Source organism: Callithrix jacchus, chromosome 15 (genome assembly GCF_049354715.1).
Source record: "Callithrix jacchus isolate 240 chromosome 15, calJac240_pri, whole genome shotgun sequence".
Lineage (NCBI taxonomy): Eukaryota > Metazoa > Chordata > Mammalia > Primates > Cebidae > Callithrix > Callithrix jacchus.
Window position 1 is genome coordinate 84,220,752 of NC_133516.1, and position 26,643 is coordinate 84,247,394.

The 26,643-nt window shown below is 37.5% G+C and overlaps 1 long non-coding RNA gene across 1 annotated transcript in view; it reads left to right on the plus strand.

Moving 5' to 3' along the window:
* Nucleotides 1-26,125, plus strand: part of LOC144579642 (uncharacterized) — a 145,830-nt gene extending 119,705 nt beyond the window's left edge. Inside the window, exon 3 of the long non-coding RNA XR_013527777.1 lies at nt 25,842-26,125. This is a non-coding gene — a long non-coding RNA (uncharacterized LOC144579642). The remainder of the gene's footprint in view (nt 1-25,841) is intronic.
* The last annotated feature ends 518 nt before the right edge of the window (nt 26,126-26,643 follow it).

The following is a 26,643-nucleotide window of genomic DNA, read 5'->3' on the forward strand; positions in this document are numbered from 1 at the left end:
TTCTGTTCAATCTTTAAGTTTCGGGTTAGGCAAAAATTCACCTAACACTTTTAAAGACACACTTGGACCATGGTGAGTGCTTTCTGTTGCATGCTGGTCTTTCTTCATCACGCATTTATCATTGTATTGCAATTGTTTAGTGAATTGTCTGTCTTGCTGCTTTAGATGGAAAGTGTCATGAAGATAAGGACCATGCCAGTTGTTATTTCCTTTGTCACTGGGTGCTTGGTATAGTTTCTGGTGCATGTTAGGGTACCATGAATATTTGTTGAAGGAGTGAATGGGTAAATTACTTTAAGTAATACATTACTTAAAAATTTATTTTATTCTACCTCTTCTTTTTCTCTTAATGAAGTTATTACTCTTGGTGGTGTTTGATCTCTAAGTTTTTCCTCTGGAAAAGTACTTAATTAGCATCTCTGTGAAGGATACTCTCAGCATTACATCACCATTTGGCATCTTCTCAGATGTTCTGTACATTTCCACTTGGACAACGTGAACTCATTTGTCCAAAATAGAGCCCATCTTATTCTAAAAAACTCTTCCTCCTTTGACTTTCCCATTCATATTAATGGTGGTCACATTATTCAGCTGGTTACTGAGCTCTACCCATCTCCTGCTGCCATTGCCTGACTAGTAATCTTTATTCTTATAAAGCTTTCCTAGTGGTTCCCATTACTATTGTCAGGACCTTATTATTACACTTGGACTATATGTGCAAGTCTACTATTTTAACAAATGATGATAGGGCAACTGGATATCCACATGTAAAAATAGAAAGTGGTATTCCTACCTTACACCATGTATATAACAAAGTTAACTCAAAAAGGATTGCAGACCTAAATGTAAGAGCCAAAATTATAAAACTCCTAGAAGAAAGGTAAGCATAAGTGCTTGAGATAGTAAAAGCAAAAGCAACAAAAGAAAAAATAGTTAAAATTTTACTTTGTACTTCAAGAAAGTAAAAATACAATTCACAGAATGAGAGTAAATATTTGCAAATCAGATACCTAATAAGGGACCTACATCTAGAATACCTAAATAAGTAAATAACTCTTACAATTCAGTAATAGAAATACAACAAAATGATCTGAATGGAAATTTCTCCAAAGAAGATGTACAGAGGGACAACAGCACATGAATGGATGCTCAACATTGTTAGTCATTAGGGAAATGCAATGAGATATCACTTCACACCTACCTGCGAAGATGGCTATATTCAGAAAAGCAGGCGATTGTAAGTGTTTTCAAGGATGTGGAGAAACTAAAACTCTCATGTTTTGCTGGTAGAAATGCAATATGATAGAGCTGCTTTGGCACAGTTAAACTGTTCCTCAAAATGTTAAAGGAAGTTACCATATGACCCAGCACTATCCTATGTATATACTCAAAAGAAATAAAAACATAAGTCCATACAAAAACTTGTGCAAAAATATTCTTGGCAGCATTATTTATAATTGTCTAAAAGTGGAATCAGCTTAAAATGTCAACCAAGTGACGAATAGATAATAAAATGTGGTATATGCATGTTATGGGTCATTATCAGGAAATAAAAAGAAATAAAGTATTGATACATGCTATACGATGACTCTCAGAAACATTATGACTGGAAAGAAGCCAGTCATGAAAGACTATATGTCATGTGATTCCATTTATATGAAATGTCCAGAATATGCAAATTAATAGAGACATCTCTTGATTATTAGTTGCAATGGCTGATGAGGTAGGGAAAAATGAGATTGGCTGCTAATGAGTACAAGATTTATTTTAGGAAGAAACAAAAATATTCTAAATTTAGATTGTGTTGATGGTTGCACAATATGTGAATATACGAAAAATCATCAAACTGTACACCTTAAATTGGTGAATTTTATGTTATGTGAATTATATCAAATAAAGCTTTTTCTTAAGTCTCCTAAGTCATTCTCTTTATCCTTTTCACTTCAGATTCATTCAGTTCACTGCCACAAGTTAGTCCATCATTTTGCTCATTCACAACCCATCGTTGCTGTCTACTAACTCTAAAGTCCAAATTGCCTCACTTAGCATTCTAGGCCTCCTGCATTCCAATCTCAATGTACCTTTTTGACACCCAAGACTGCTTTTCTATATAAACATTGCTTCAGAGAGGTTGGCTTACTCTCTGTTCCTGTCCATGTCCATTTGTACATACTAGTACCCTTAACTATAATGCTCCTTTTTTCTTTTTTTAAATTTAAATCCTACTCTTCTATCAAGTTCTACCCCTTTGGTGACAATTTCCTTGGCTTGTGCAATTCTCAGCAATTTCTCTCTCCCATGATTCGGCACTACTCATTTTGCACTTAACATTATACCTCCGTGATGAGTACAGAGAAAAGTTATATTCTAAATTGTTTAGTAACAAAGAGGAGAGAATCAACATAAACTTATTTAGAACTCTTCCCAGAAATAATCCATTTTATGTTTAGATTTGGAGATAATTTGCTAACAACTTTAAGGTGCCAGGAAGTAACAATTCTAAAGTATAATTTATTTAAACATAATTTAAAACAGACTGCATTCTTGAAAACTGAACAGTACCATACAATAATATTCTAACTGACAAGAGCACTTAATGACTGATAATAGATAAAGGAAAAGATGAGTTGGAAACTAAAACCTGAGTCTAATTTCTGGGCAGTGTAACCATAATCCTTTATTCTTTATACAAAATCCTCTCCGTCTGGAGAAAGAAATAGCCTTAGCTATGAAGACCACAGCAATTCAGTAAGACCATTTATATCTTTTCTAATAATGTCTTAGTCTGAGGAAGTGCCTCAAAAATCATAATTTCTGGACAAGGCCTGACAAGAAAATTGTCTTCAATAGGCAAGAAATACAATCATAATATTGATAATGATTAACATTTAATTCTTATTATCCAGGGTTTGTATTTGCATGCATTTTTTTCATGTAATCCTCAAAATAAACCTCTGAGCTATATACATACTATTATTGTTATTTTATATAACTTGACTGCATTAGTTCAGATTAGGTTTGAATACAAATAGAAGAAAACCTTAAAATAACAAGTAATTTGGAAGCTTATTTCGCTGTTATGTAAATATGCAGAGATGTTAGTCCAGGATTTGGATGGCAGAGTGTGGCTCTGTTCCAAGGCCACAGAGGGCAAGACCCCTACCAGTTCACCATTCTGACATCTACTGGGTATGACCATTAGCCTCATTGTCTCTGAAGGGATCTGTGTTTTAGGCAACAGGATTGAGGAAAGGAGGAGTAACAAGGGGCAAAGGGTACACCCAGAAGATGTACTCTTCAGGAAGTTATGAAAAATTGATTGTAAGATGTTTTCATTTAAACTGGGCAGAGTTAGACATATAGCATATACAAAAGAATTAGCTGCAAAGAAAGCTAGGAATACTACATTGTCTGTATTCTGGGTGGCGATATGCCAAACTAAAATTTCTATTTTTGTAGAAAAAGGTGAGAATGGATACCAAGGAATGACCTGAAGTTCTTACTATATGCTCTGAAGTCATAAACAACTAAGTGGTGGGGATGGAATCAAATCTTATCTGTCTCTTTTAAAGACCTTGTGTCTGAAGGTACCTCCTAAGTTCCTGGATTTTTCATGGTGAGATGTTTAATTTGGGAGGAGAGGCCGAGGTGTATAGCAGGCACTCATGATCTTAGCTGAATATACTTAGTGACCCATGAGGCTGTTTTCTTTAAACAAAGGCTTCAGGCAGCTCATGAACTCAAAAGGGATAGGGCAGGGGTGGTATTGAAAGCCTCCAAGTTACTATGCAGGTCAGAAAATGAGATTCATCATGGCTTGTATCTTTCTCTTGTTATTAACCTTATTTGAGTTAGAGACTAAATAATGGATATACATTTTTCATGTTCCATTATCATTTGCAGTGAATTTCGTAACAATGGGTTTTCTAATTGTCAGTAGTAAACACAATCATACTGCTAAATTTCATGCTAAACAAACTGTTTTGCATAGAGACAAACAATGTAATTTCTTATAACTGGAGACTTACATATTAAATCTCACAACAAGAAAAAAATTCCAACTTTAGCTTTATAGAACTGTAGAAGATGCTTTAAGTACTTTATTAAAACTAGTCTTTAACAACAATGATTCCTCTTTAAGTAAAAACTGCAAATTTCAACATCGTGTTCACTTTACCCTGTTAGATATCCAATTACCTGGTACTTTATTTTGTTTCTCTGTTCCTTTCCATTTTGAGGTGATTTTTAACCTCCAGGTTAAGAAAGTTGGCTTGGAAATAAGACTCACTATTTCCTAGCTGTGTGACTTTGAGTAAGTCACTTAAGTCTAAAAGCCTCCTATTGCTTATCTTTTAATTACAATGATCATACTGTATACTTCTTATACTGTCATAAGAATTAAGAATGTACTTTGTAAAGTTATTGTACGCTATTGATTATTTTTAATTATATATATTTTCTGACTCTCTTTCATCTGCTTTTATATCCCTCCCCTATCGATGAATGAGTGACTTTCTAACCATAGATTTGTCCTGCAAAGGATGCTGCTACTGTCTAGCAAACCAGAGCAGTTACTGATCAGCTTGGTGATAGTGTGTGCTGATTAGGATGCATCATTTTGCTCCATCAGTCTTTTTGCACTGTGTGGCAAGAACAAACACTTTAACATCACCAGGACCTGAATCTGATGTCTGGCCCTATATCTTATTAGTTGTGTAGGTGTATTCTTATACATTTCAAGCTTTTTGTTTTTTAACTTCATCTATTAAACAAGAATGATAATTGTACCTAATTTTCAAGGTCATAGGGAAAATTAAAGGTAATAATATAATTTCATATTACTGGTACCTAGTTGTAAGTATTGTGAAAATATAGTCAAATGATATGGCAATAGCTTGCCATAGAAGACTATTCCAAATTAGAATCCATCCGGGCTAAAGAGAAAGTCTCAGCTTCTCTTGCAAATACTAACAGAAATTTTGCATTCATTGGAACTGTCAGGAAGGCTAACAGGAGGAAAACATGCCTTCAGCTTGTTCTTGAAGCTTTCCAGATCCCTGCTTATTTGACTTTACCATTCATCTCTCTAGAGACTGGGAAGACATTAATCCTGCCTGCGGAAATCTCTTTTTAGTCTGCATGTCATAAAATGTGTGAGATTATCTATGATTGGATATACACAGAGACAATGTGTTGTAAAGGAGTGAGTATTGGACTGGGAATTAGTGTATTTGGATTTCTGTTAACAGCAAACTGTATAAGATTAGATAGGGCCATCATCTCTTTGCGGCTCCATTTTTTTCTGTTGAAACTGAAAGGCAGGATCAAGGTTTCTTTAGTATTCAAAATTCTAAAGGCATTCAAATAAAATAGTGACATTTAGTTAAGTAAGATGTATAATTAGCACAAAGTATTTTCTAAATTACTGTGTTTTCTTGTGCAGACACTTATTCTACAATACTCGCTGAGTGGTCATAACTAGGGTGCAGGGCTTGCCAGAGTGTTAGCTGGTACTGACAGGTTTCCTTTCTACTTGGGCAACTTCTCTAACTAACTCCCTTGCAGTCCATATTTTGACTTTTTTAAGTCATCACAAAACACTACAAAAAACCTTAGAGAAAAATCCATCACTGTTCACTAAACCCAAATCCTAAATGCCTCAACTCCATTAACATTTATTTTCCTCTTTTCTCATCCAATCATTCATTCATTCATGCATTCACTCACTTTCAAAAAAATCTTTTGGATGGCTACCATATAATTATGTTCAAGGTGCTCTGTGAGCACTGGTATTTCTGTCTGTGTGGGGTTTATAGACCAGCAAAGAGCAGATAAGGCATGAATATAATTATCTGATTAGAATCTCTAGTGGTCCAGAGGCAGTGCAACTGAACAGTCAATGAGCCAGATTTGGCATCAAATCAAGAGTGCGTGATCTTGGGCAAATTATATCACCTTTCTGAGTCTGAATGTCTTGATCTGTTTAATAGAAAGGAATCATAGAACTTTCCTCACTGGTTGTTGTGAAGAATAAATAATGTAGAAAAATGATTGGTATAGCCCCCAGAACATAGTATTTGCTCAATAAATAGCACGTATTATTATACTCTAGTAATTTGTAAACTTGATGAAACACTCATTTGAATTTGGTGCAGAATAAGATGAATGCATGAAAGCCACAGAGTGAATGAGATAATAGATTTTTTTACTCATTACATGTACAGTAACTTTAATTAAATATGTGAAGAAGCCACTTAAATACTTTTTCTGCATTTGACTGAATTTTTCATACAAATTGACAAACTGATTTGAAATTTAACAGAGAAATATACAAGACTCAGAATGGCCAAAACAACTCCAAAAAAAGAAGAACAAGCTTGGAGGGCTAAGTTCAGATTTATTATAGAGCTACGGTAATCAAAACAACGCAGTGTTAGCAACAAGAGAGAAAAAAGATCAATGGAAAACAATACTGAATCTAGAAATAGACCCACACCTATAGGGATAACTCAGTGTTGACAAAGGCTTAGGTAAAAAGGCAATTCACTGCAGGAAGGATAGTCTTTTCACTGATGGTGCTGGAACAATTGGATATCCATGTGCAAAATATAAACTTGATCCATACCTCACAGCATATTCAATAATTAATTACAAATGGATCATAGACTGAAGGATAAAATCTAAAACATAAAAGTTTTAAGATAAAATATAAGGTAAAAATCTTTGTGATCTTGTGTTAAGCAAGAATTTCTTAGATTTGATACCAAATACACAATATCTAAAAGAACAAAATAACTTAAACTTATCAAAATTAAAATTTTCTACTCTTTAAAGTATACAATTAAGAAAATTAAAAGACAAGCACAGATTGATAGAAAATATTTTCACATCATATATTTTTAAAACCTCTCAAAACTCAGTAATAATATATCATAACCCAAATTTTAAAATATGCACAGATTAAAGTTATTTTACCAAAGAAGTTTAAAGGGTTGCAAATAAGTGCATATGATATTTTTTTTAAACATTTTTAGTCATTAGGGAAATTAAAACCACTACATATCTATTAGAAAGGCTAAAATAAAAAGTCTTAAAATAACCAAGTGTTGGTAAAAATGTGAAGAAAGTGGAATTCTCACACACTGCTGGTGAGAATATAAAATGGTGGAACTACTTTAGAAAATCAGTTTGGCAATTTCTTAAAAAGTTAAGCATTACTTACCATTTGACCTAGCCATTCTATCCTTAGGTATATATCCAAGAGAACTAAAAGCCTATATTTTTTACAAAGGCTTGCACACAAATGTTCATAGTGGTTTTATTTGTAATCACCCAAACTGGAAACAATCTAAAGGTGCATCAACAAGTGAATACACAAATGAATATGGTATACCCATACAATAGAATACCACTCAGCAATTAAAATGAATGAATGGTTGATACATAAAACATGAATGACCCTCAATATAATTAGGCTGAGTGAAACATTCCAGACAAAAAATAGTACAGTCTATATGATTCCATTTACATAATTTCTAAAAAATGAAAACAAAATGATAATTACTAAAAGCAAAACAATATTTCACAGAGCTGGGGGTGCCTCCGGGAAAGGGCAGAAAAGAAGAATTACAAAGGAACTCAAGGAGTTTCTTGGTGATGATGGATATGCATATTATCTGAACTGTGGTGACAGTTTCACAGGGGTACGCACATGTTAAAACTTATAAAATCATCTGCTTTCAATATGTGCATGTTCACTTTACTTCAATAAAACTTTTAAAAGTTCCATTTTCAGTGTGAAAAGAAATCTTGGAACCCAGACTCACAAAGCCAAAGTATCAGAGAATTTTAAACAGGAGCAACTCTATCTCGTAGAGAGGCTGGGTAAAATAAAGGGCTGCATTCCCAGGAGGCTAGGCATTCTAAGTCAAAGAATGAAATAGGAGGTCAGCACAAGATACAGGTCATAAAGACCTTTCTGATAAAACAGGTGCAGAAAAGAAGCTGGCTAAAACCCAAAACCAAGATGGCCATAAGGGTAACCTCTGGTTGTTCTCACTGCTCATCATAAGCTAACTATAATTCATTAGCATGCTAAAAGACACTCCCACCAGCACCTTGACAGTTTACAAATGCCATGGCAATATCAGGAATTTACCCTATATGGTTTAAAATGGGGAGAAACCCTCAGTTCCAAGAATTGCCTACCTCTGTCCCCAAAAGCTCATGAATAATCCACCCCTTGTTTGGCATATAATAAAGAAATAACCATACAAATGGTCAACCAGCAGCCCTTTGGGCTGCTCTGTCTGAGGAGTGGCCATTCTTTTATTCCTTTGCTTTCTTAATAAACTTGCTTTCACTTTACTCTGTGAACTTGCCTCAAATTCATTCTTGTGTGAGATCCAAGAACCTTGTCTTGGGGTCTGGATTGGGACCCCTTTCTGATAATAAAAGAAAAGAGGCAAGCTGGGAACTGGGTCATGCAAACCTGTCTCCTATTCTGGTTCCTAAATAAGATGGCTACCAACATGAAAAACTATATACCTCCCTCATGTTTTGCCCAAAAGGAAATTCCCTGTGGGCTCCAAGATCTTTACCCAAAACGTTTCTGTTAAAGTTCACCATGGCAGTGTAAATTGATAGCTTATCTTCACAGAACTCAAAGTCATTCCTCTGCCCACCTCAGTCAAATGAATATCTGATTGTTTCTTTTGCGCTTTTGTCTATGTTATCTTGTGTAGAAATGCAGATTCACTGAGCCAGATAAAGGCATGAATGACGATTTTCCCCTACTCCCTTCTCACATGAAAACTGTGTATTTATCAGTATCCCATCCTTTCCCTTTTAAGTACTGAAGCCCTCAAAATCATCTTTGGAGAAAGGCATAGACCTGTCTCTTGGGCAAGCAACCTTAAATTAAGCAAAGAAACCTCCTAAAATGATTGAGACTTGCCTCTGTCATTTTCCTTGACTGACACCAGTTTGATTCAGTATTTTTCTTTGTGACTAGATACCAAAAACTAATGTATTTTGCTAAGTTTTTTGAGATGATCATGTTTTATCTCCTTCATTTGGTTTACATGGTGAAAGACAAAGAAATGTTCCTTTCTGAACTGATTATTTTTATCATTGCATTTTATCTCATTTACTCGGTGATATGGAATTTCTTACTATTTTTTAGTGGTTATCTTACGTATTACATATGTTCACAATTTATTGATGTCTAATGCAAATCAGGACTTTCATATCTTTCTGCAAAATGCAAGGATTTACAAGCTTTCTTTTAGCTTTGTTCTCCTTTCCAACCTGAATGCTTGGGTTTCAAGTATTTTAATTCTCTATGAGTAAAGCTCAGAGACATTACTCATATTTTAGCCAATAAGCTGATTTGTTCATATATTTAGCATTCTTTTCTTTTAATATTTCCTTTAGTTAAGAACTAATGTTGAAAATTATCTTAGTTTTTATCTGTGTGAACATGTCTGAGATGGTTTGGCTGTGTCTCTCCTCAAAATCTCATCTTTAATTATAATCTGCATAATCCCCACATGTAAAGGGTGGGGTAACTGAATCATGGGGGCAGTTTTTCCCATGCTATTATCATGATAGTGAGTGAGTTCTCACAAGATCTGATGGTTTTATCAGTGTTTGGTAGTTCCTCCTGAATTAATTCTCCTGCCCGTTGCCTTGTGAAGAAGGTGCCTTCCTTCCTCTTTGCCTTTTGCCTTGATTGTAAGTTTCCTGTGACCTCCCCAGCCATGAGGAACAAACTTTACTTTCTAAATTACTCAATCACCAAGCAGTTTTTTTATAGCAGTGTGAAAATGGACTAATACATGTCTTTATTTCAGTCTCATTTTACTTGTTATATAATTCTTATTTGTAATTATTTTTTTTTCAGAAATTTGAAGATACAGCTTTTTTTCTATTGAGAAGTCAGATTTTATATTATTGTTACTTTTTGAAAGTATTTTGTCATTTTTCTCTAACTACTTTTAAGAATTTATCTTTGGGTTTTAGCAATTTTACCACACTGTGTGTAGGTGTAATTTTCTTCTTATTTATACTACTTACTATTTATATTGCTTCATGCATCCGTGGTTTAATATTTCTCATTTGTTTTGGAAAATTCTTAGCCATTATCATTTCAAATATTGCTTTTACATATTCTCTCTCTCTTTTCTTCCAGGATTTTAATTATACTCAATAAATATTTTCTCTCTGTATTTCCTCTATTTTGCGTAATTTCTCCTATATTTCCCATCTTCTTCTGTCTCTTACTTCATTCAGGATAATTTCTTCTGAGCTAACTTCCAGTTGATTAATTCTCTAATCAATTGTATCAAATTTGCTATTAAACCAATCTATTAATCTTTACAATTTCAATTAGTTTTTGTTTATTTTAGAGTTCACCTTTGACTCTTTTAAAAAATAATTTCTGATTACCTCTTAACATTTTTGATATTTTCTCGAACACATTGAGCATAGTTAAATTTTATATAGGATATCTTTACTCTCTAGAGCTCAGTGGATTGGTTTTTATCAGCCATTGTTCCTCTTGCTTATCAATCGCATTGTTGTACCTCTTCATGCATCTAGATATTTCATGTGCCAGTAGGGGAAAGCATAAAAAGGTATAAATTTGTAAAAATAAAATAAATAATTTGAGTAATTACTGGCTGAAGTTACATGATCTTCCTCTAAAAATTATTAGTATTTGTTTCTGTCATACCATAGGGATACCAGTCCCAGGTCTCCTTACTGAAGTTTAAGGGAATACGTGATTTGAAGACCCCATGAAGCCAGGTTATTTCTAATTTACTACTTACTCCTAGGGCCTTGCCCTTCACATCACCAGTCCTAAGTTGGTGAATTTACCAGGATCCTCATGGAAATTTCTAAACTTCAGATGTGCTCCTGCTTAGTTTCTAAGTCTTTCAGCTACTTATTTCCCAATTGGAAGACATTCCTAAAGTACAGAGGTCCTAAGTGCTAACTTTGTCTCTTTTAGTTACCTTTTGCTTCTTATGATGGTTAATTTCATGTATAAACTTGACTGGGCCATGAAATGCCCAGATATTTGGTCACATATTATTGTGGATGTGTATGTGAGGGTGTTTTGGGATGAGATTAACATTTGAATTGAGGTAGACTGAATAAAGCAGTTTGCTTTCGCTAATGTGCGAGGGTCTCATTGAACTGAGGACCTGAATATGAAAAGGCTGACCCCCCATACTGGCAATAAGGGAAATTCTTCCTGCCTGACTATCTTTGAACTAAAACATTGTTTTTACCCCTGCCTTCTGACTTGAACTGTAATATCTGGGTTTCCAGCCTGCTGGCATTCAGACTATAACTATATCATCAGTGCTCCTAGTTCTCAGGCCTTCAGACTTAGACTGGAAGTACTCTATCAATGATATGGTTTGTCTCCATGTCCCCACACAAATCTTATCTCAAATTGTAATCCCCATGTGTCAAGGAAGGGACCAGATGGGAAATGACTGGTTTATTGGGGTGGTTTTCCCCATGCTGTTCTCATGATAGTGAGTGAGTTCTCACAAGATCTGATGGTTTTATTAGCAGTTTTTCCTGCACTCACACACTCTCTCTTTCACTTGCTGCCATGTAAGATGTGCCTGCTTCCCCTTCCTCCATGATTGTAAATTTCTTGATGCTTCCCCAGCCGTGTGGAATTGTGAGTCAATTAAACTTCTTTCCTTTCTAAATTATCCAGTCTTGGGAAATTCTTTACAACAATGTAAAATAGACTTATACAATCAGCTCTCTGGGGTCTTCATTCTGTTGACTGTAGGACTTGGGACTTGTCAGCCTCCATAATAATATAAGCCAATTTCTTAAATCATTTACACATCTATATTTGTGTCTCCTATTGTTTCTGTTTCTCTGAAGAGCCCTGACTTACAAGTTTCCAGTTTGTGGCCTTATAATTGATTATTGCTTTGTTAGTTCTCAAATAGTTTGAAAAAGTTGATATTAATTTGTCCAGTTTTTAAAGTTGCTATTTCTTTTGAGTGTTTCATCTCAACTACCTAGGTCATCTTACTAGAGACAGAAGTTTTATTTCACTCTATTTTTTTTCTTAGATATAAGACTCAGTTCTTCAAACATTTCCCCCTGTAAAAGATTTTACCTCCTAGAAGTAATTATTATTAATTTTTTGAGATGGAGTCTTGCTCTGTCACCCAGGATGTAGTGCAGTGGCATGATCTCTGCTCACTGCAACCTCTGCCTCCTGGATTCAAGCAATTCTTGGCATCAGATTCCCAAGTAGCTGGGATTACAGGCACTTGCCACCACACCCAGCTAATTTTTTTTTTTTTTCTATTTTAATAGTAGAGACAGGGTTTCACCATCTTGGCCAGGGTGGTCTTGAACTCCTGACCTCCTGATCCACCTGCCTCAGCCTCCCAAAATGCTAGAATTACAGGTGTCAGCCACTGTACCCGGCCCCAAGACGTAATTTTGAAGATACACTATGGGAAATGTGAGAAACTAAATGTAGGAGATGTTCTTGGTTTTCTAGGCAACAAATATATTTCTTTTTTTGCTAATAAAACCTCAATTTTATTCTTGCAGCAATGTACTCACCCCAAGGAGAAGAGATCTTGATTAACATAAGCCAAATAACACAATTCTATTTTCTCTGGCAGATAACCTGTATCTAGTCAACAGGATACATGAAGAAATCCCTCCTCCTTTATTACCACCATTACATACAGAGCCACATGAGCTTATACCCTTTATGCTCCGATCCACTGTTTTCCTTTTTGAGATACTGTTTTGTGTGGTTGGGGTACAAGAGTTGCTGCAGCTAGCTTGTAATAATAAGGGGAGGAATCAATAACACATGAATGTCAATAGAACAGAAAAGCCGCTTAAACCGAGGTTCTTGTTGACATTGTGAATCTGCCATACCAACCCTTAAATCCCACTAACCCTGGATTTCTTGATTTTTAAGATAATGAATCCGTATTATTGTCACTTTTAATCAGAAAATATGTTACTTGCAGCAAAACATATTCCAATGGATAACAGTAAACTTCAGATTTAAGTCTTAATTAAGTGTCTAAGGTACACATATTACCTCTCTGTCTAAGCCAATCACCCATCCTATGGCAGAGCTCTGAAGGTTTCTGTTCTCTAGAAACAAGTCTATCTTTGCTCTTTCAACACTTAATGGCCTTTCCTTTCTCTTCTGTCCATTCTGTCTCTGTCTTCAATGCTAAAACTGTCAACTTAGTTTTCTCCTGGGTTGAGTACCATTATACTTCTGTCAAACTCTGGGCAAGTGTCTTTCTTGTATGTCAAAGAGGTTTTATTCCCCAATTCCAGATGAATACACTGTCTCTCTTCAAATATTTCAGAGGCATCTTATCTTTTGACTGAAACTGAGCATCACTGTAGTAAGGCTACACTGACCTCCTTTAACCTTGAGACCTGAGAGAGGGAAGAATTCTGCATGTAGTCACGATTTCCACTGTTATTCCTGCTGCTCCTATGTGAGAAATACTTAAGATATGTACAAAAATGTTTAAGATTGCTTAACAGAATGAAACTAGGTGTGCGTTCATTCTTTTGTTTACATATAGTAGGCAGGGCTTTGCTTTGACTTAAAACAAGTCCTTAAAGCTGCCTTTTACTCTGAGGTTTTCACCTCGGAGGGTATGAGAGCTGGGGCTGGAGGTAGCACAGCTGTAGGTTTGTGATTCTTTCAGTTTCTGAGTGAGCAACCCTCATTCCCTGAGTGAGCTTTGTACATTGATTTTTAAATAGTGCAAGAGGACTCCTCAGTCGACCCTGTGAAGAAGCCTGGGGGAGAATTCAAGATGTGGACAGAGACTCCTGGCACCAGCCCAGAAACAAGAGGGACAATTTAGTTCAATATGTTTAGGGAATGTTCCTCAAATTATCTTGTTAAAAATCTGTCATTCTCCCTCTTGGGCTGACAGTTGATAAAGAGTTTAATGAATATGCATTTTGATAGGCAGACAGCCTCTTCTTCATTTGCTGGATTTGTCCTTCATCAGATGAAGTCTGGACAAAGGACCCTTGTCATCATTCTGTGTCTATTTGGCTAAAGAAGCAATCTGAATTAATGCTCCAGCTGACCCATCTACTGAGGCCATGGGCCAGACTCTGTAGATAGGAGAGGAGGATGCTGGCTATTAGCATTTAGAGTTCCCTAATACACACTGCTGGGCTGCTGGGCTGCAGGGCTGGCCTTAGGCAGCTTTGTTAAGTAGGTAGCTTGTTATCCTCAACACATGTGTGGAGTATCCACTTAAAATTCTGCAGCAGAGCTCCTGATCCATCCCTAAATCTGCTCCTCTCTGTGTTCTGATTTCACCTAGTGGCTACTTCATCCTTCTAGTAGCTCAGGCTAAACACTTTGCTATAGTCCTTGACTCCACTCTTTCTCTCCCATACCACATCTAACCCAGCAGAAAATTCCATTGGTTCCATCTTCAAAATTTATTCAGAATGTAATTGCTAGTACTCTGGTCTGAGCAATCGAGTCTGCCTTGATTAGTTTAAAGTCATCCTGAATTACCTTCCTGCTTCCACCCTTGCCCTAGTTCAAACTGTTCCCAAAGCAACAGATTTGCATTTAAAACTAGAAGTCAGCACAGGTTGTTCCTTTGTTTAATCCTCCAGTTACCTCTCCGAGCTCATCTCTTACCATCCTCCTTGCTTGCTCTGCCTCAGCACTGTAGCCTCCTTACTGTTCCTTCAACAGTCCCAAACTTCTGTCTTCCCAGGATATTTGCATGTACTTCCTTTACCTGAAATGCTCTTCTCTTAGATATCACCACTTCCTTAGGTCTTTTCTCTTATGTCACATGATTGATGCCTTTCCTGACCTGTTATCTAAACTTTACTTTCCTCAGTATCATCCTCCTTTACTGTTTAATTTTTGCCCATAGCACTTATCATCTTATAAAGTTTTACTAATTTATTATTTGTTGCTGTGTCCTTCTGTGAAATATGTAGTTAATGAGGTGGTTTTGATATAGACAGGAGACAAAGAAATACTGGGCATAAGAGGGTGATTCCCTGGCAAAGGCCCCACCCTCCAGCCAGGAAACCTGTGGCCCTATATGGGAACAGGCATTCCTGTTTTTGTGCCCAAAAGTTGTCTTTTGGCCTCCCACACACCCCTATCCTGTACTCATATAAACTCCAAGCCCCAGACTCCATGAATAGACAAATAGAAGAGCAGAGGAGCAGCAGAATGCATGGCAGAGAAGCAGAGAAGAAAAGGAGCACCTGAACATTGAGAGGTATTCAGCTGGGGATGGTTGGAGAGGAAACCGGCCACCGGATCACCCAACTCCAGGGGAAGATTATCTTCCCACTCCATCCCCTTTCTGATTCCCCTTCCACCTGCTGAGAGCCACCTCCACCACTCAGTAAAACCCCTGCATTCATCCTTCAAGTCTGTGTGCAATCTGGTTCTTCCTGGACTCCGGAAAAGAACCCAGGTACCAAGAGGTCACTGAGCTGATTAACATTTAAACCGTCTGAGGATGGCAGAGCTAAAAGAGCGCTGGAGCATGCCCACTGGGGCTTCTGGAGTCACAGGTACCCACCCTTAGATGCTACTGTGAGGCAGGAGCCCAAAGGCTCTTGTACTTGCCAAATCTGTATGCTTCCCATCCTCTAAGAGGTTTGAGAATTCACAGCAGCCCAAACAGACAAGCCACACCCTTGCTGCACTTCCTGCAAGTGGGACCAGGTTCAGTTTCAGTTTCATCTGTTTTATTCACTGAGCTATCATCTGCATCTACAATGGTGTGTGGCACATAAATATGATCTGTTCTGATGTTCTGAAGCAGGGGTCAATATACAGTGACCCATGGGCCAGCCTCATGTTTTTATAACTAAAACATGCACCTATTATTTTACAATTGTTTATGGCTTCTTTTGAGCTACAATGGCAGAGACTGTGTAGTCTACAGGCAGAAAGCATTAACCATTGGCTCTTTCATAAAATGTTTGCTAAACTCTGTTCTTAAGGATTTTACAATGTAGTTAGGGCAACAGGACTAGTAACTTTTAGAAAACAGCTCTCCATGGGTATCAAATTTGTGCATATCTCTCGAGCAGAAACACTGGTTGTCTTTTTTCAGATCTATCTTTTTAAGGAAGTTTGTATGGCCAACAGCCTTGGAAGAGAAACATAGTATGTCCCTCCAGAGGAAAGCGTAAGGATGCTTACTGACCATTATAAAACATTCAGGGTCCCTAGGCTCAGGGTTTCTCTCCTGTAATGTAACCCACTGTGTGTGCAGGTCTCACACAGCCTTCTGCATCATCTTACAGGAACTGGGGCTTTGGGAACCAGTATAATAAAATGCTGATGTTCTGGCTACTGCTTTTGTGGGGAGGGAAAATAATACTTTGTCTCTAACTTGTGAATCTCTTGCGTTCTGCCAGTATCTGTGACACTGTGGCAGTCTAACTTCCTAGCTTACAAGCTGGGTGAAATCTTTGACTCTTTACAATTCTTGACAGTACTTAAAAAATATAGGGAGAATGCAAAATGGTGGATGTTCAACCCTCATGTTTGATTGGGGAAGAAAGACTTGATAAAGGAGGTTTTAAAGGAGACAAAGGAATAAGTTAAAAGAAAGCAGGCAAATTGATAGAATGTGTTCCCCAAGGATATAGGAGAAAAGAGGCCCAAGAGTATATAGGGGAGTAGCTGTAGTTACAAAACAGGGCCCTTGATTCCACCCTCAATGGAGGCTTGAAGAGAAAAAGTTGGGTGGACCAGATATTAAGAGACGATTAAGACTTAAGTAAGCTAGGAAGAGAAGAGGATATTTCAGGCAAAGAGCTAAGAAAGATGGAGACAAGCATGGTTCCAAGTTCTTGGGGCATTGAATGACACACTGAAACGTGTGAAATTTGTTTATTTTATGGGTGCCATAGAATCACCAGAGCCTTGAAAATAGAAGACAAAGGAAAATGGTAATTCAGAAAGATCAGTCTAGCCAGTGTGCAAGGTGGTTTGAGGTGAACAGAGTCTAGAACGGAGACATTTAAAAAATATATAGTATATGGCTATTTCTGACAGGTTAAAATCATAAACAATAAGCACATATACACCATGGAATACTATGCAGCCATAAAAAACGATGAGTTCATGTCCTTTGTGGGGACATGGATGAATCTGGAAACCATCATACTCAGCAAACTGACACAAGAACAGAAAAACACCACATGTTCTCACTCATAGGCAGGTGTTGAACAATGAGAACACATGGACACAGGGAGGGGAGCATCACACACTGGGGTCTGTTGCAGGGGACTAGGGGAGGAACAGTGGAGGGTTGGGAGGTTGGAGAGGGATAACAAGGGGAGAAATGCCAGATAAAGATAATGCGGGGATGGAAGCAGCAAACCACCTTGCCATGTATGTACCTATGCAACAATCCTGCATGATCTGCACATATACCCCAGAACCTAAAGTACAATAAAAAATATATTTAAAAATAAATAAATAAATAAACATATAAAAACTGTGTATCCACAACCCCCCTGAAGAAATAGAACATTATAAATACAATTGAAATCCTCTGTCTACCTTTCTGTAGGCATACTGTTCTTCTTTCCCCCCACTGCTCGTCCCCTGCTGAATAACTATTTTCACAATTTGGCATTTATGAATTTAAATTCATAAACTTAAAAAAATACTTTTATAGGATAGGTGCAGTGGCTCATGCCTGTAATCTGAGCACTTTGGAAGGCCAAGGCAGTAAATCTGCTTGAACTCAAAAGTTTGAGACCAGCCTGGGCAACATAATGAGAACTTGTCTCTACAAAAAATATAAAATGTAGCCAGGTATGGGGGCATGCACCTTAGCTCCAGCTACTTGGGAGGGTGAGATGGGAGGATCACCTGAGCCTGGGGAGGTGGAGGCTGCTGTGAGCTGTGATCATGCCGTTAACTTGGGTAACAGAGTGAGACCCTTTTTGAAAACAAAAATATACTTTAACTTAATTGTTTTACTGTACAATGATATTATTGTTTGCATGTTTAAAAATATTTATCAAAAAAATTAAAAAATATTTATCAAAAGATTATCATGTTAAATATATTAAATATATTATAATAAGGTTGCTGTTTTAACTCCTTTTTTTTTTTTTAATTGAGATGGAGTCTTGCTCTGTTGCCTAGGCTGGAGTGCAGTGGTGCTAGTGTGAACTTAGCTCACTACAACCTCCATCTCCTGGGTTCAAGTGATTCTTCTGCTTCAGCCTCCTGAGTAGCTGGAATTACAGGCACCTGCCTTCATACCTAGCTAATATTTCTATTTTTAGTGCAGATAGGTTTTTGTCATGTTGACCAGGCTGGTCTCAAACTCCTGACCTCAGGTGGTCTGCCCACCTTGGCCTCCCAAAGTGCTGAAATTATAGGCTTGAGCCACCATGCCTGGACTTAGCTCATATTTTATTGTGAGAAGCATCCATGTTTATACATAGAGGTTTAGTTTATTCATTTTTTAATGTTGTATATTATTTCATTGTATGCATATACCAGAATTCATTTATCAGTTCTATTGTTGATGGACACACATCTTTTCCAGTTTTTGCTCTACCAATCAATGCTTAAGTGAAAAATCTTGTCATTTCTTTTTGCATGTGTGTGAGAATTCTTAAGGGCATATACCTAGGAATGAAATTTTTGGGTTATAAGTTATCTAAATAGGAAAAATACTGGAATAATCTAGGTGATAAGTACCTGGATCGTAGTAGATCTAGATAATGGGAAAGAACAAAACATTAGTAAGAAATATTGGATCAGACTTAACAAGATGTGAGGAGAGATGAAGGAGTAAGATTTAAGAATGATACTGAGGTTATATGGCAGGGAATGGCTCAGGAAAATAATGCTCCCTCAGACAGAATTGAGAATGTATTGTAGGGGCAAAACTGTTCCTCACCTATGACAAGGGTCATGTCTGAGAGTCCCATAACGAAAGACAGGTTAGCAAGTAAAAAGCGTAACAAATTTATTTCACCAAGTTTTATATGACATAGGAGCCTGCAGAAATGAAGACCCGAAGACCCAGGGAAAACTGAGTTTTGTCTGATGAAAGAAGAGATTGGTTGTAGAGAAACACAATGTGAAAAACAAGGTATTATCTAATGATAATACGACTGGGGTGAAGTTAGCAAAGCCTGTTAGTTTAGATTTTGTTTTGGCCTCTCTGTGTGGCATTCCTTTTCCCTGGGTATGGGGTAGGATCTTTCTGGAATGAGGATCTTATGACTTTCTTTCTGGGGAGATAGATCAGAGAGTGACCTTTAGGTTTTGTGACTTGCTTTGGGGGAATAGAGTTGCAGTTTTTAAGACCTGCCTGGGGAAAGAGGAATTCCGGTTTCTATGTTTCACTTTAGAGGAGGGGCCAGGAGACAGAAGGACAGGAAAAGGTCAGAATGACCTTGCTTCTGAGACCCTCCAGCCATCTTCAGTTCCCAGTACTCAGTATGTTAAGGCACCAACTTCAGGGTATTGTGTACTGAGCTCCGGTATTATAGAAAAGTGCTTACCTGAGGGAATGTATTTAAGGTATGTCTGTGAGGTGGTGATGGAAATTACAATTAAGACAATTTGGATTTACAGCAAATTATCTAATATTTTAAATGAAATCTTAAGAGAAACAAATAATTTATATCAGAGAGGTAAATTATGTGCTGTTTTCATGGATGTTATGGTTGAGATGATTTAAAAGGAGGGGCCCTACATAAGAGAGGGTGAGCAGAACAAGAAAGGGTCAAGAGAGAAGTACCTGCCAAGGTCCGGGGCAGACAACATTATTGCCTACTATTATTTAAATCTGTTTTCTACTAGGGAAGTCCTCACCCATTGCCATGTGACTATATGACTTTGTGTGCCTCCTGTGGGAGGAGTATACTTCATAGCCTCATAAATTTTGGGTTTGGATGCTTGATATATTTTGGCTAATTAAAGGCAGGAGAGCAAAGGTGAGGAATGAAACATCTAAACAGATGTGTGGGAGCTGCTTCTTTAGTTTAGATCCCATAGAAGAAGACAGAGGGGCAGAGCCTCAACTTTCAGTAGAACTCTAACCCACCTGCAGTCTAGTCAAGCAAATTTGCAGAGTTAAGAATTGAGTGGTTATGCAAAAATTAACATTGATTATGGCCTAATTTCTTAAGAAGTCTAGTGGTAAAACAAAGAAGAGAGAAGAGTGGTAGAAACATCTGAAGCCTACCCATATCCAATTCTCTTCTTTTCCCCCAGACAGAATCCTTGCCCTTAGGAGATATTTTTGCTGGTAAAATGTCTACAAATGTGACATGTATCAGTGTTGGGCAGAGCTGGTGTGCAAATCTCCATCCTTCTCTTCCCCTTTTATGCTAACTATGGAGGATTGTATGCATTAGATGTATAATAACAGTATGGTCATGTAAAGAATATAAAGAATACAATTATACATCTAACGCCTACGTCCTCCCCTAGCCATGGCGGATGTATGCACTAGATGGGATTTTGAGTTGCCACATAGACATCTTTGTTCTGGAGAGCCACCTGCCCTGTGGTACACCTAACATGAGCACTAAATGAAGCCTTGCTGTTTCCTCTGGGATGGTGAAACTGCAGCAAAACCTAGCATGTCTTGACCAGATGACATGTTTTGTTGAAGCCTCAACATGATTCAATGAAACTAAGATTGTTGGAGGATAAAAATGAAAACCCCTAAAGAAAAGAAAGATGCCAGAAATGAAGTGAGATAGCAGAAAACAGGAGCGGGGATAAAAAAGTAGGTTAATAGGAAAGATGAAAGTCATCTCTTTCTCAAGGTTATGAGTGCATTCCCATGGTATAGGTCAGTCTATTTATTTTGATGGAGGTCAATTTTCCTAAAGAGTTGAGATAAGAAGATTAAAATTTTACCAAAAGGAGAATTTTTACTTGAAAATAACAAGATTCTCACTGAAGGTGAAGGAGAATTTATTGATCATGGAGCAAATCACAGAAAAGGTGACATTGGCCTCAAGGCCAATTGGATCCATGGCCTGTGATGTTGTCAGTGCCCTGTCTCCACTTCTGTGTCATGTGTCACCTGTTCCCACATGTTGACTTCATCTTTTCTTAATATAGACAAGTTTTTTTCCCCCATATGACAGGAAACATGGCAGCTTGCAGACTGAACTCATTGCCCAGCAGTTCTGCCATCAAAAAGAAAAAATATGATTTCTGATCCTTTATTCCAGAAATATCCTGAAGCAGAACTCTGGATGGTTATACATCTATCCCAGGCCAATCTCAGTTGTCAGATAGTTGGACAATGTAGGGAAAAAAGATTTCTTACTTACTCTAGAAACTGCAATGCTCATGGCTAAGACTGGTATAATGAAAGATAGATTAACAAGAGAAGAGCATACACATTTATTTCTTGTAGTGACATGGGAAACTTCAGAAAAGAAGACCCAAAGAAACAGAGAAAACTGAGTGTTTATTAGAGGACAAAATTGTTAGCTCTCATGGTAATAAATTGGCAGGGATATAGCAAGGCCTGTTTGCTCTGATTCTTCTTGGTGTCCCTGTCTTCAGAGACAAGGACCTTCATTTCCTTCAGGTACAGGGTGTGCACCTGACACAAGAGGGTCTTCAGGAGAGAAGGGAGGGAGAAAGTCAGAGAGTGAGCTTTCTAGGTTTTATGGCCTGCTTCAGGAAAGAAGGCACAGGGGACGTTGAGAGTGGTCTTCCTGCTTCTGCCGTGCTCTCAATATCCAGGGTGTCATATTTTGAGGTAGAATTTCCTGCACCTCATCATTAATATTATCTGCTCAGCTTGGTTCACATACTCACTTTTATGGTTAAGAGCACAAAATATATTGCTAGAAAAGCTGGAGTAGGTCCTGAGCAGGGAAATACAATGATTGCTGCAGGAATATTAAACTATCAGTGTCGTAGAGTTCTCTGCATTTTGCAGTGCAGCTTGATTGCTGAATGAGTTGTCATCAATTTCACGGAAAGTCCCAAATTCTACATTTTGAAATATTTTTTCAAATATCATATAATCAGAAACATGGACTTCAGTTAATGAAATGGCAAACACTTATTTGTCAACAATGACCGGAAATAATAGAAATAATAAGGAAGAATGGCCAGTCGAGTACTTAATAGAAGAGCTATCTTCATTTCTTAGCTAGAATAATGTTATCAGTACGATATAATGTCAGAAACACTTGGCAAAGCCTTGTTGCAAAACATGTCCTCAAACAGCATCTTTCTGAAGCCTTCATAAACTCTTTGAGGAAGACACCATGGCCCCTTAAAATAATACAAATACCCTGAAGAGGAGAGATAGGACATAACATTTTTTGAATATCTACTGGACACATTATCAGCATAATTGCTATTACTACTGTGAGGTAACTAATACGTATACTCATTTAGTAGATGAATCCGAAGATGAGAAGTTTCCTAACTTCCCCAAGTTTAAACAGAGTCCAAACCAAGTTTTGCTAATCCAAGATGGAAAGCCAGGTCTGTTTCCAGCCTGTTTCCAGTTAATAACATTTTATTATAAACTAATTCATCAGATGTTTTAAAAGATTATGCAAACTTCTTTTGGAATAACTTAGGTAAACAACTATTAATCTTTCCCAAAGTTGTTTGATTTCCCCTGGCCTTAGATCAGCTGAGACAAACTGTAAATGTGGGATTTTAAATGATACATGTTGCCAGGGAAAGGGAATTCTCGGAAAAGGAGTGTAGATATAATTGTGCCTTACCAAGTTAATGCTTGTGGCAGTTCTCAGTTAAGTGGTACCCAGGTGGGCTACTAATGCCAGCTGGGTTATTGTGAAGGAACAGTGGGGCTTAGAGAGAACCTGGGGCTACCTAGAGAAAAGTGAACCTCTGAGAAGCCAATTCAGAGGAAGCCCTTTAGCTAGCCTAATGGAGAAGGCATTTAGTGAAAGAACCTAGAGGAGAGAGAACTCATCATAGATAGGCTCAGATGGGAAACTCAGACATTGGAGGCTGAGCTTAGCAGTGCCATATAGGAGGCTGCATCTCCAGGACAGAGAAAAATCTATTCAAATTTTTCTCAGCAGATTTTGAGAAGTACCAGCTGAATTAAGGAATTTGGGAACCTGGGAATAATTCTGAGATGGCACAGAAAGAAGAGATCTGGGGACCCATAGAGGGAGGATAGTTGATTTCTTTGGTTCAAAAGGAGACAGCCTGACAGTAAGCACAAAGATCTGAGAGAGTATAGTGTCCTTGAGTAGGAGCCTACTGCTAGGAAGAAAATGTCATGAAATAGAGAGCCTGGTTTGTGTTGAAATGAATGCCCAGATAAGTTAGAAGCATGGCATCATTCATCTAAGGCATATAATCTTTATATGGTTAACATAGAGATCTTATCTCAATGCTGTAAACATAATTTATGCACCTGAGCTGATTATACTTTCCAAGACTGCTGGGAAGGATGGAAGCTGTGAATCTCATGGTTGTTGTCTTCAGAGGAGTAATCTGCACCCTATGACTTCAATATTTCTGTGATCCAAAATGCCAACAGAGCCATGTCGAGGAGGACCTCTGTTGAGTTTGTTATATAACAAATAAATATTTCAGGAAGGAAAGTAGACAGATGTCTCTAGACCCTAGTTACTATCCTGGGAGGGAATGCGGGCTTCCCTGACATCCTACAGAGAGGGACCCTGGTCAATCCAGTGCAAAAGGAGGGTATTGTGTTGCTTGGATAGAATCAGAGGTGTAAAGACAGAGAAAGACATTTAAAAGAAGGGTCAAAGGACATAATTTTCTCCAGGGTTTGACTTAGTGAGAAGTTCCATAGAGTCAGCACAGGTCAGGTAGCTGTGAATATTTTCTTGGCCATGGCTGTAAGATGACTCTTCAAATACTATAGTTCATGTAAGACCCATCAGAATAAAACCATGACTATTAAAATGAGGGGAGCGAAAGGCATAAGTGAGGAAGAATTTAAATGGAAAGAACAGGTACAGCACTGCCCAGGGTCAGACTATTTCCTCAGAGCAGACAAAGAAACTTATGCAAAATTTATGATGGGCTTAGATCTAGGACAGTGCATGCTTTGAAACTCCAATCTATTTAAATGATGATAAATGTCACAGCTGTCCTCCTTTATGGAATGATTTGCCCAGTGGAAGAGAAAGATTTCAAACTGTCCTTTCCAAAGAGGGGATAAAAATCACTTAAGATTGGTCATTCAGACTGTGTCATAAGTCTTTTGAGCTGCAGGAAGTTATATTCCTTTAAAGAGAACCTACAAATAAATGATTATGTAAGTAAAAATTAATGGTCCATTTTGTCCTGGTTTTGGTTATAATTAAAATAGGATATTGTCCTCTTATGCCAGCCAGAAAAGTTTAGTGGTAAACTCTCTAATTTTTTTCAATAATCCGTCATTTAGTTGTCTTTTTGTTAGTTTAGTAAAATGATTTGGAACCCAGCAGTCATAGCTTTTTCTATTTCACGTGGTACTAAAATTCACAACTTGTTTAAAAAAATATATTGCTTCAATTGCCTGGACACGCTCAAGAATCAAGGTTCACACCTAGGGTCTAGTGAGCAGCTAGATATTTACCCCTTCTACAAAGTTCAATATTTTATTTTTGCACACTTGAGTTTCCTCCTTTAGAGGGACTACTGTTGGTGTGAAGGCAAAACAAAGGAGCATGTCTAAAAGAGACCTCAGGAAGTGTATTTTCCTGTTCAACTGTGGCTACATATGTATTGCTCCCAGGTGGATGCAACCAGAAGATTTAGTTCTTTAGATGACATATGCATCATTCCAAGTGGTAAGAACAGACATATTTTTACATAAAAAAAGCAAAGAACAAAATAGTATGCATTTTAATACTAGCATTTCTATGAAACTTTATATGTACATATATATTTATGAGTGCACAGAACCTCTCTGAAAACATATTCAAGGAACTGATAAAGAGCTGTGCTATTAGAGAGGCCGATTGGTGGCTAGAAGAAAAGGCAGGGGTAGGGAGAGATTTACTTTTCACCATGAACACTTTTATAACCTTTCAAGGATGTGCCAAGTGCACGTATTGTCTATCAAAATGACAACCAACCAACAAGCAGTGAGAACAAAGCAAAGTGATGGGATTGACCTTTCTAGGACATTGGGGTTCCTATAGTTGGCTGATACAGAATTTAATTATCGAAGCCTTCGAGGTATTAATACCTCTTCCCTGCACTTTGGTGAGATTGGTGAACCATCATATGCTTAAGTGCTATTTTGTTCTCTGTATATCTGAGGGCCATTGGAAAAGGAGTGCAGACTGAATTCTTCTTATAATACCCAAAGTCTGTAGATCAAGTTTTCTGTCAAACTACAAAGATGCTCACACCACAGAAACGCTATTAGCATGTAGCCATAAATAGAGTGTAACTGATGCATGCTATACAGTGGCAGAGAATTTAACTTTTCCTCAGTTGACAGGATTTGGGATAATCCTAATGAAGGAAAGGGAAAAGGAACTTAAAAACATAAAACAAGAGTACAGATTTGGCAGGGGGTAGGGTCTTGGAGAAACCTTAGCATTATAGGGCAATATTTTTTAGACATATTTTGGTTTCAAGTGGCAAAAGCACTATTTGAACTATTCTGGGCAAAAAGTGAACTTTATTAGGATACTGAAGGACATCCCTGCATTTTGAGAGTGTAGGGGTACACTGGGACCTGAGGCAAAATATTGTTAAGAACCTCTCCCAAATCCTATCTCTTCTCTCAATGTCTCACTGTATTCAAGCTTTATTCTCTCAGATCTGCTTCATCTATATGGCAGGGAACATGGCTGCAAACAGAGGACTCATTTTTGCAGCTTCCCCATCAGAGAGAGAGAGAGAGAGACCCTTTTTGCCTGAGTTCTGAGTGGAAATATCCTAGGAAAGAGTCTGGTTGGCCTGGCTTAGGTCAAATGCCCATTCTTGAATTAATCAATTGTGATTAGTTATAAGTGTACTCTCATTAGTAACTTCCCCTGAAACCTCAGATTTGATGTGGGGTAAGACTTCTAAAAACAAAACAAAATAAAACAAAAGAATACTGTTTCTGATTTCACATTCTGTGAAATGATGTGTGCCTTTCACTTGGCAGGCTTAGTTTATCTTTAGTAAAAAAAAAAAAAGAATACTGTTTCTGGGAAAAAAAAAGGGTCTGAACAACAGATTAACCATATGAAGGTAGCACAAGCAGCAAGGAGTTAATGAGATGTAATTTCAGAAGCACTACCTTATTGTCTCATAGTTCCTTGGACTAACTCCAGTAGTTAAGAATCTTAGTAATAACACTCTGAGAAAGGCAACTTGTGAAATTCACTTGAGTTTAAGTGACTGATAGGCCATCTCTTTTCTGAGATCAGAACCTTTTTTTGCAGAGGGAGAAAGAAATAGGATGGAGAAGGCAGACTTACAGTGTCTGGAGGAAGTACCAGGTAGGAATTCTATGCCACTGCCACTCCTTTGTCATTCTTGGTACCAACTTCTCCCTGTCAAACTGTTAGTGTTACTGAGGTATGAATGCCATCAATAGGGCCATAGAGGTATAATGTGAATATCTCCATCAT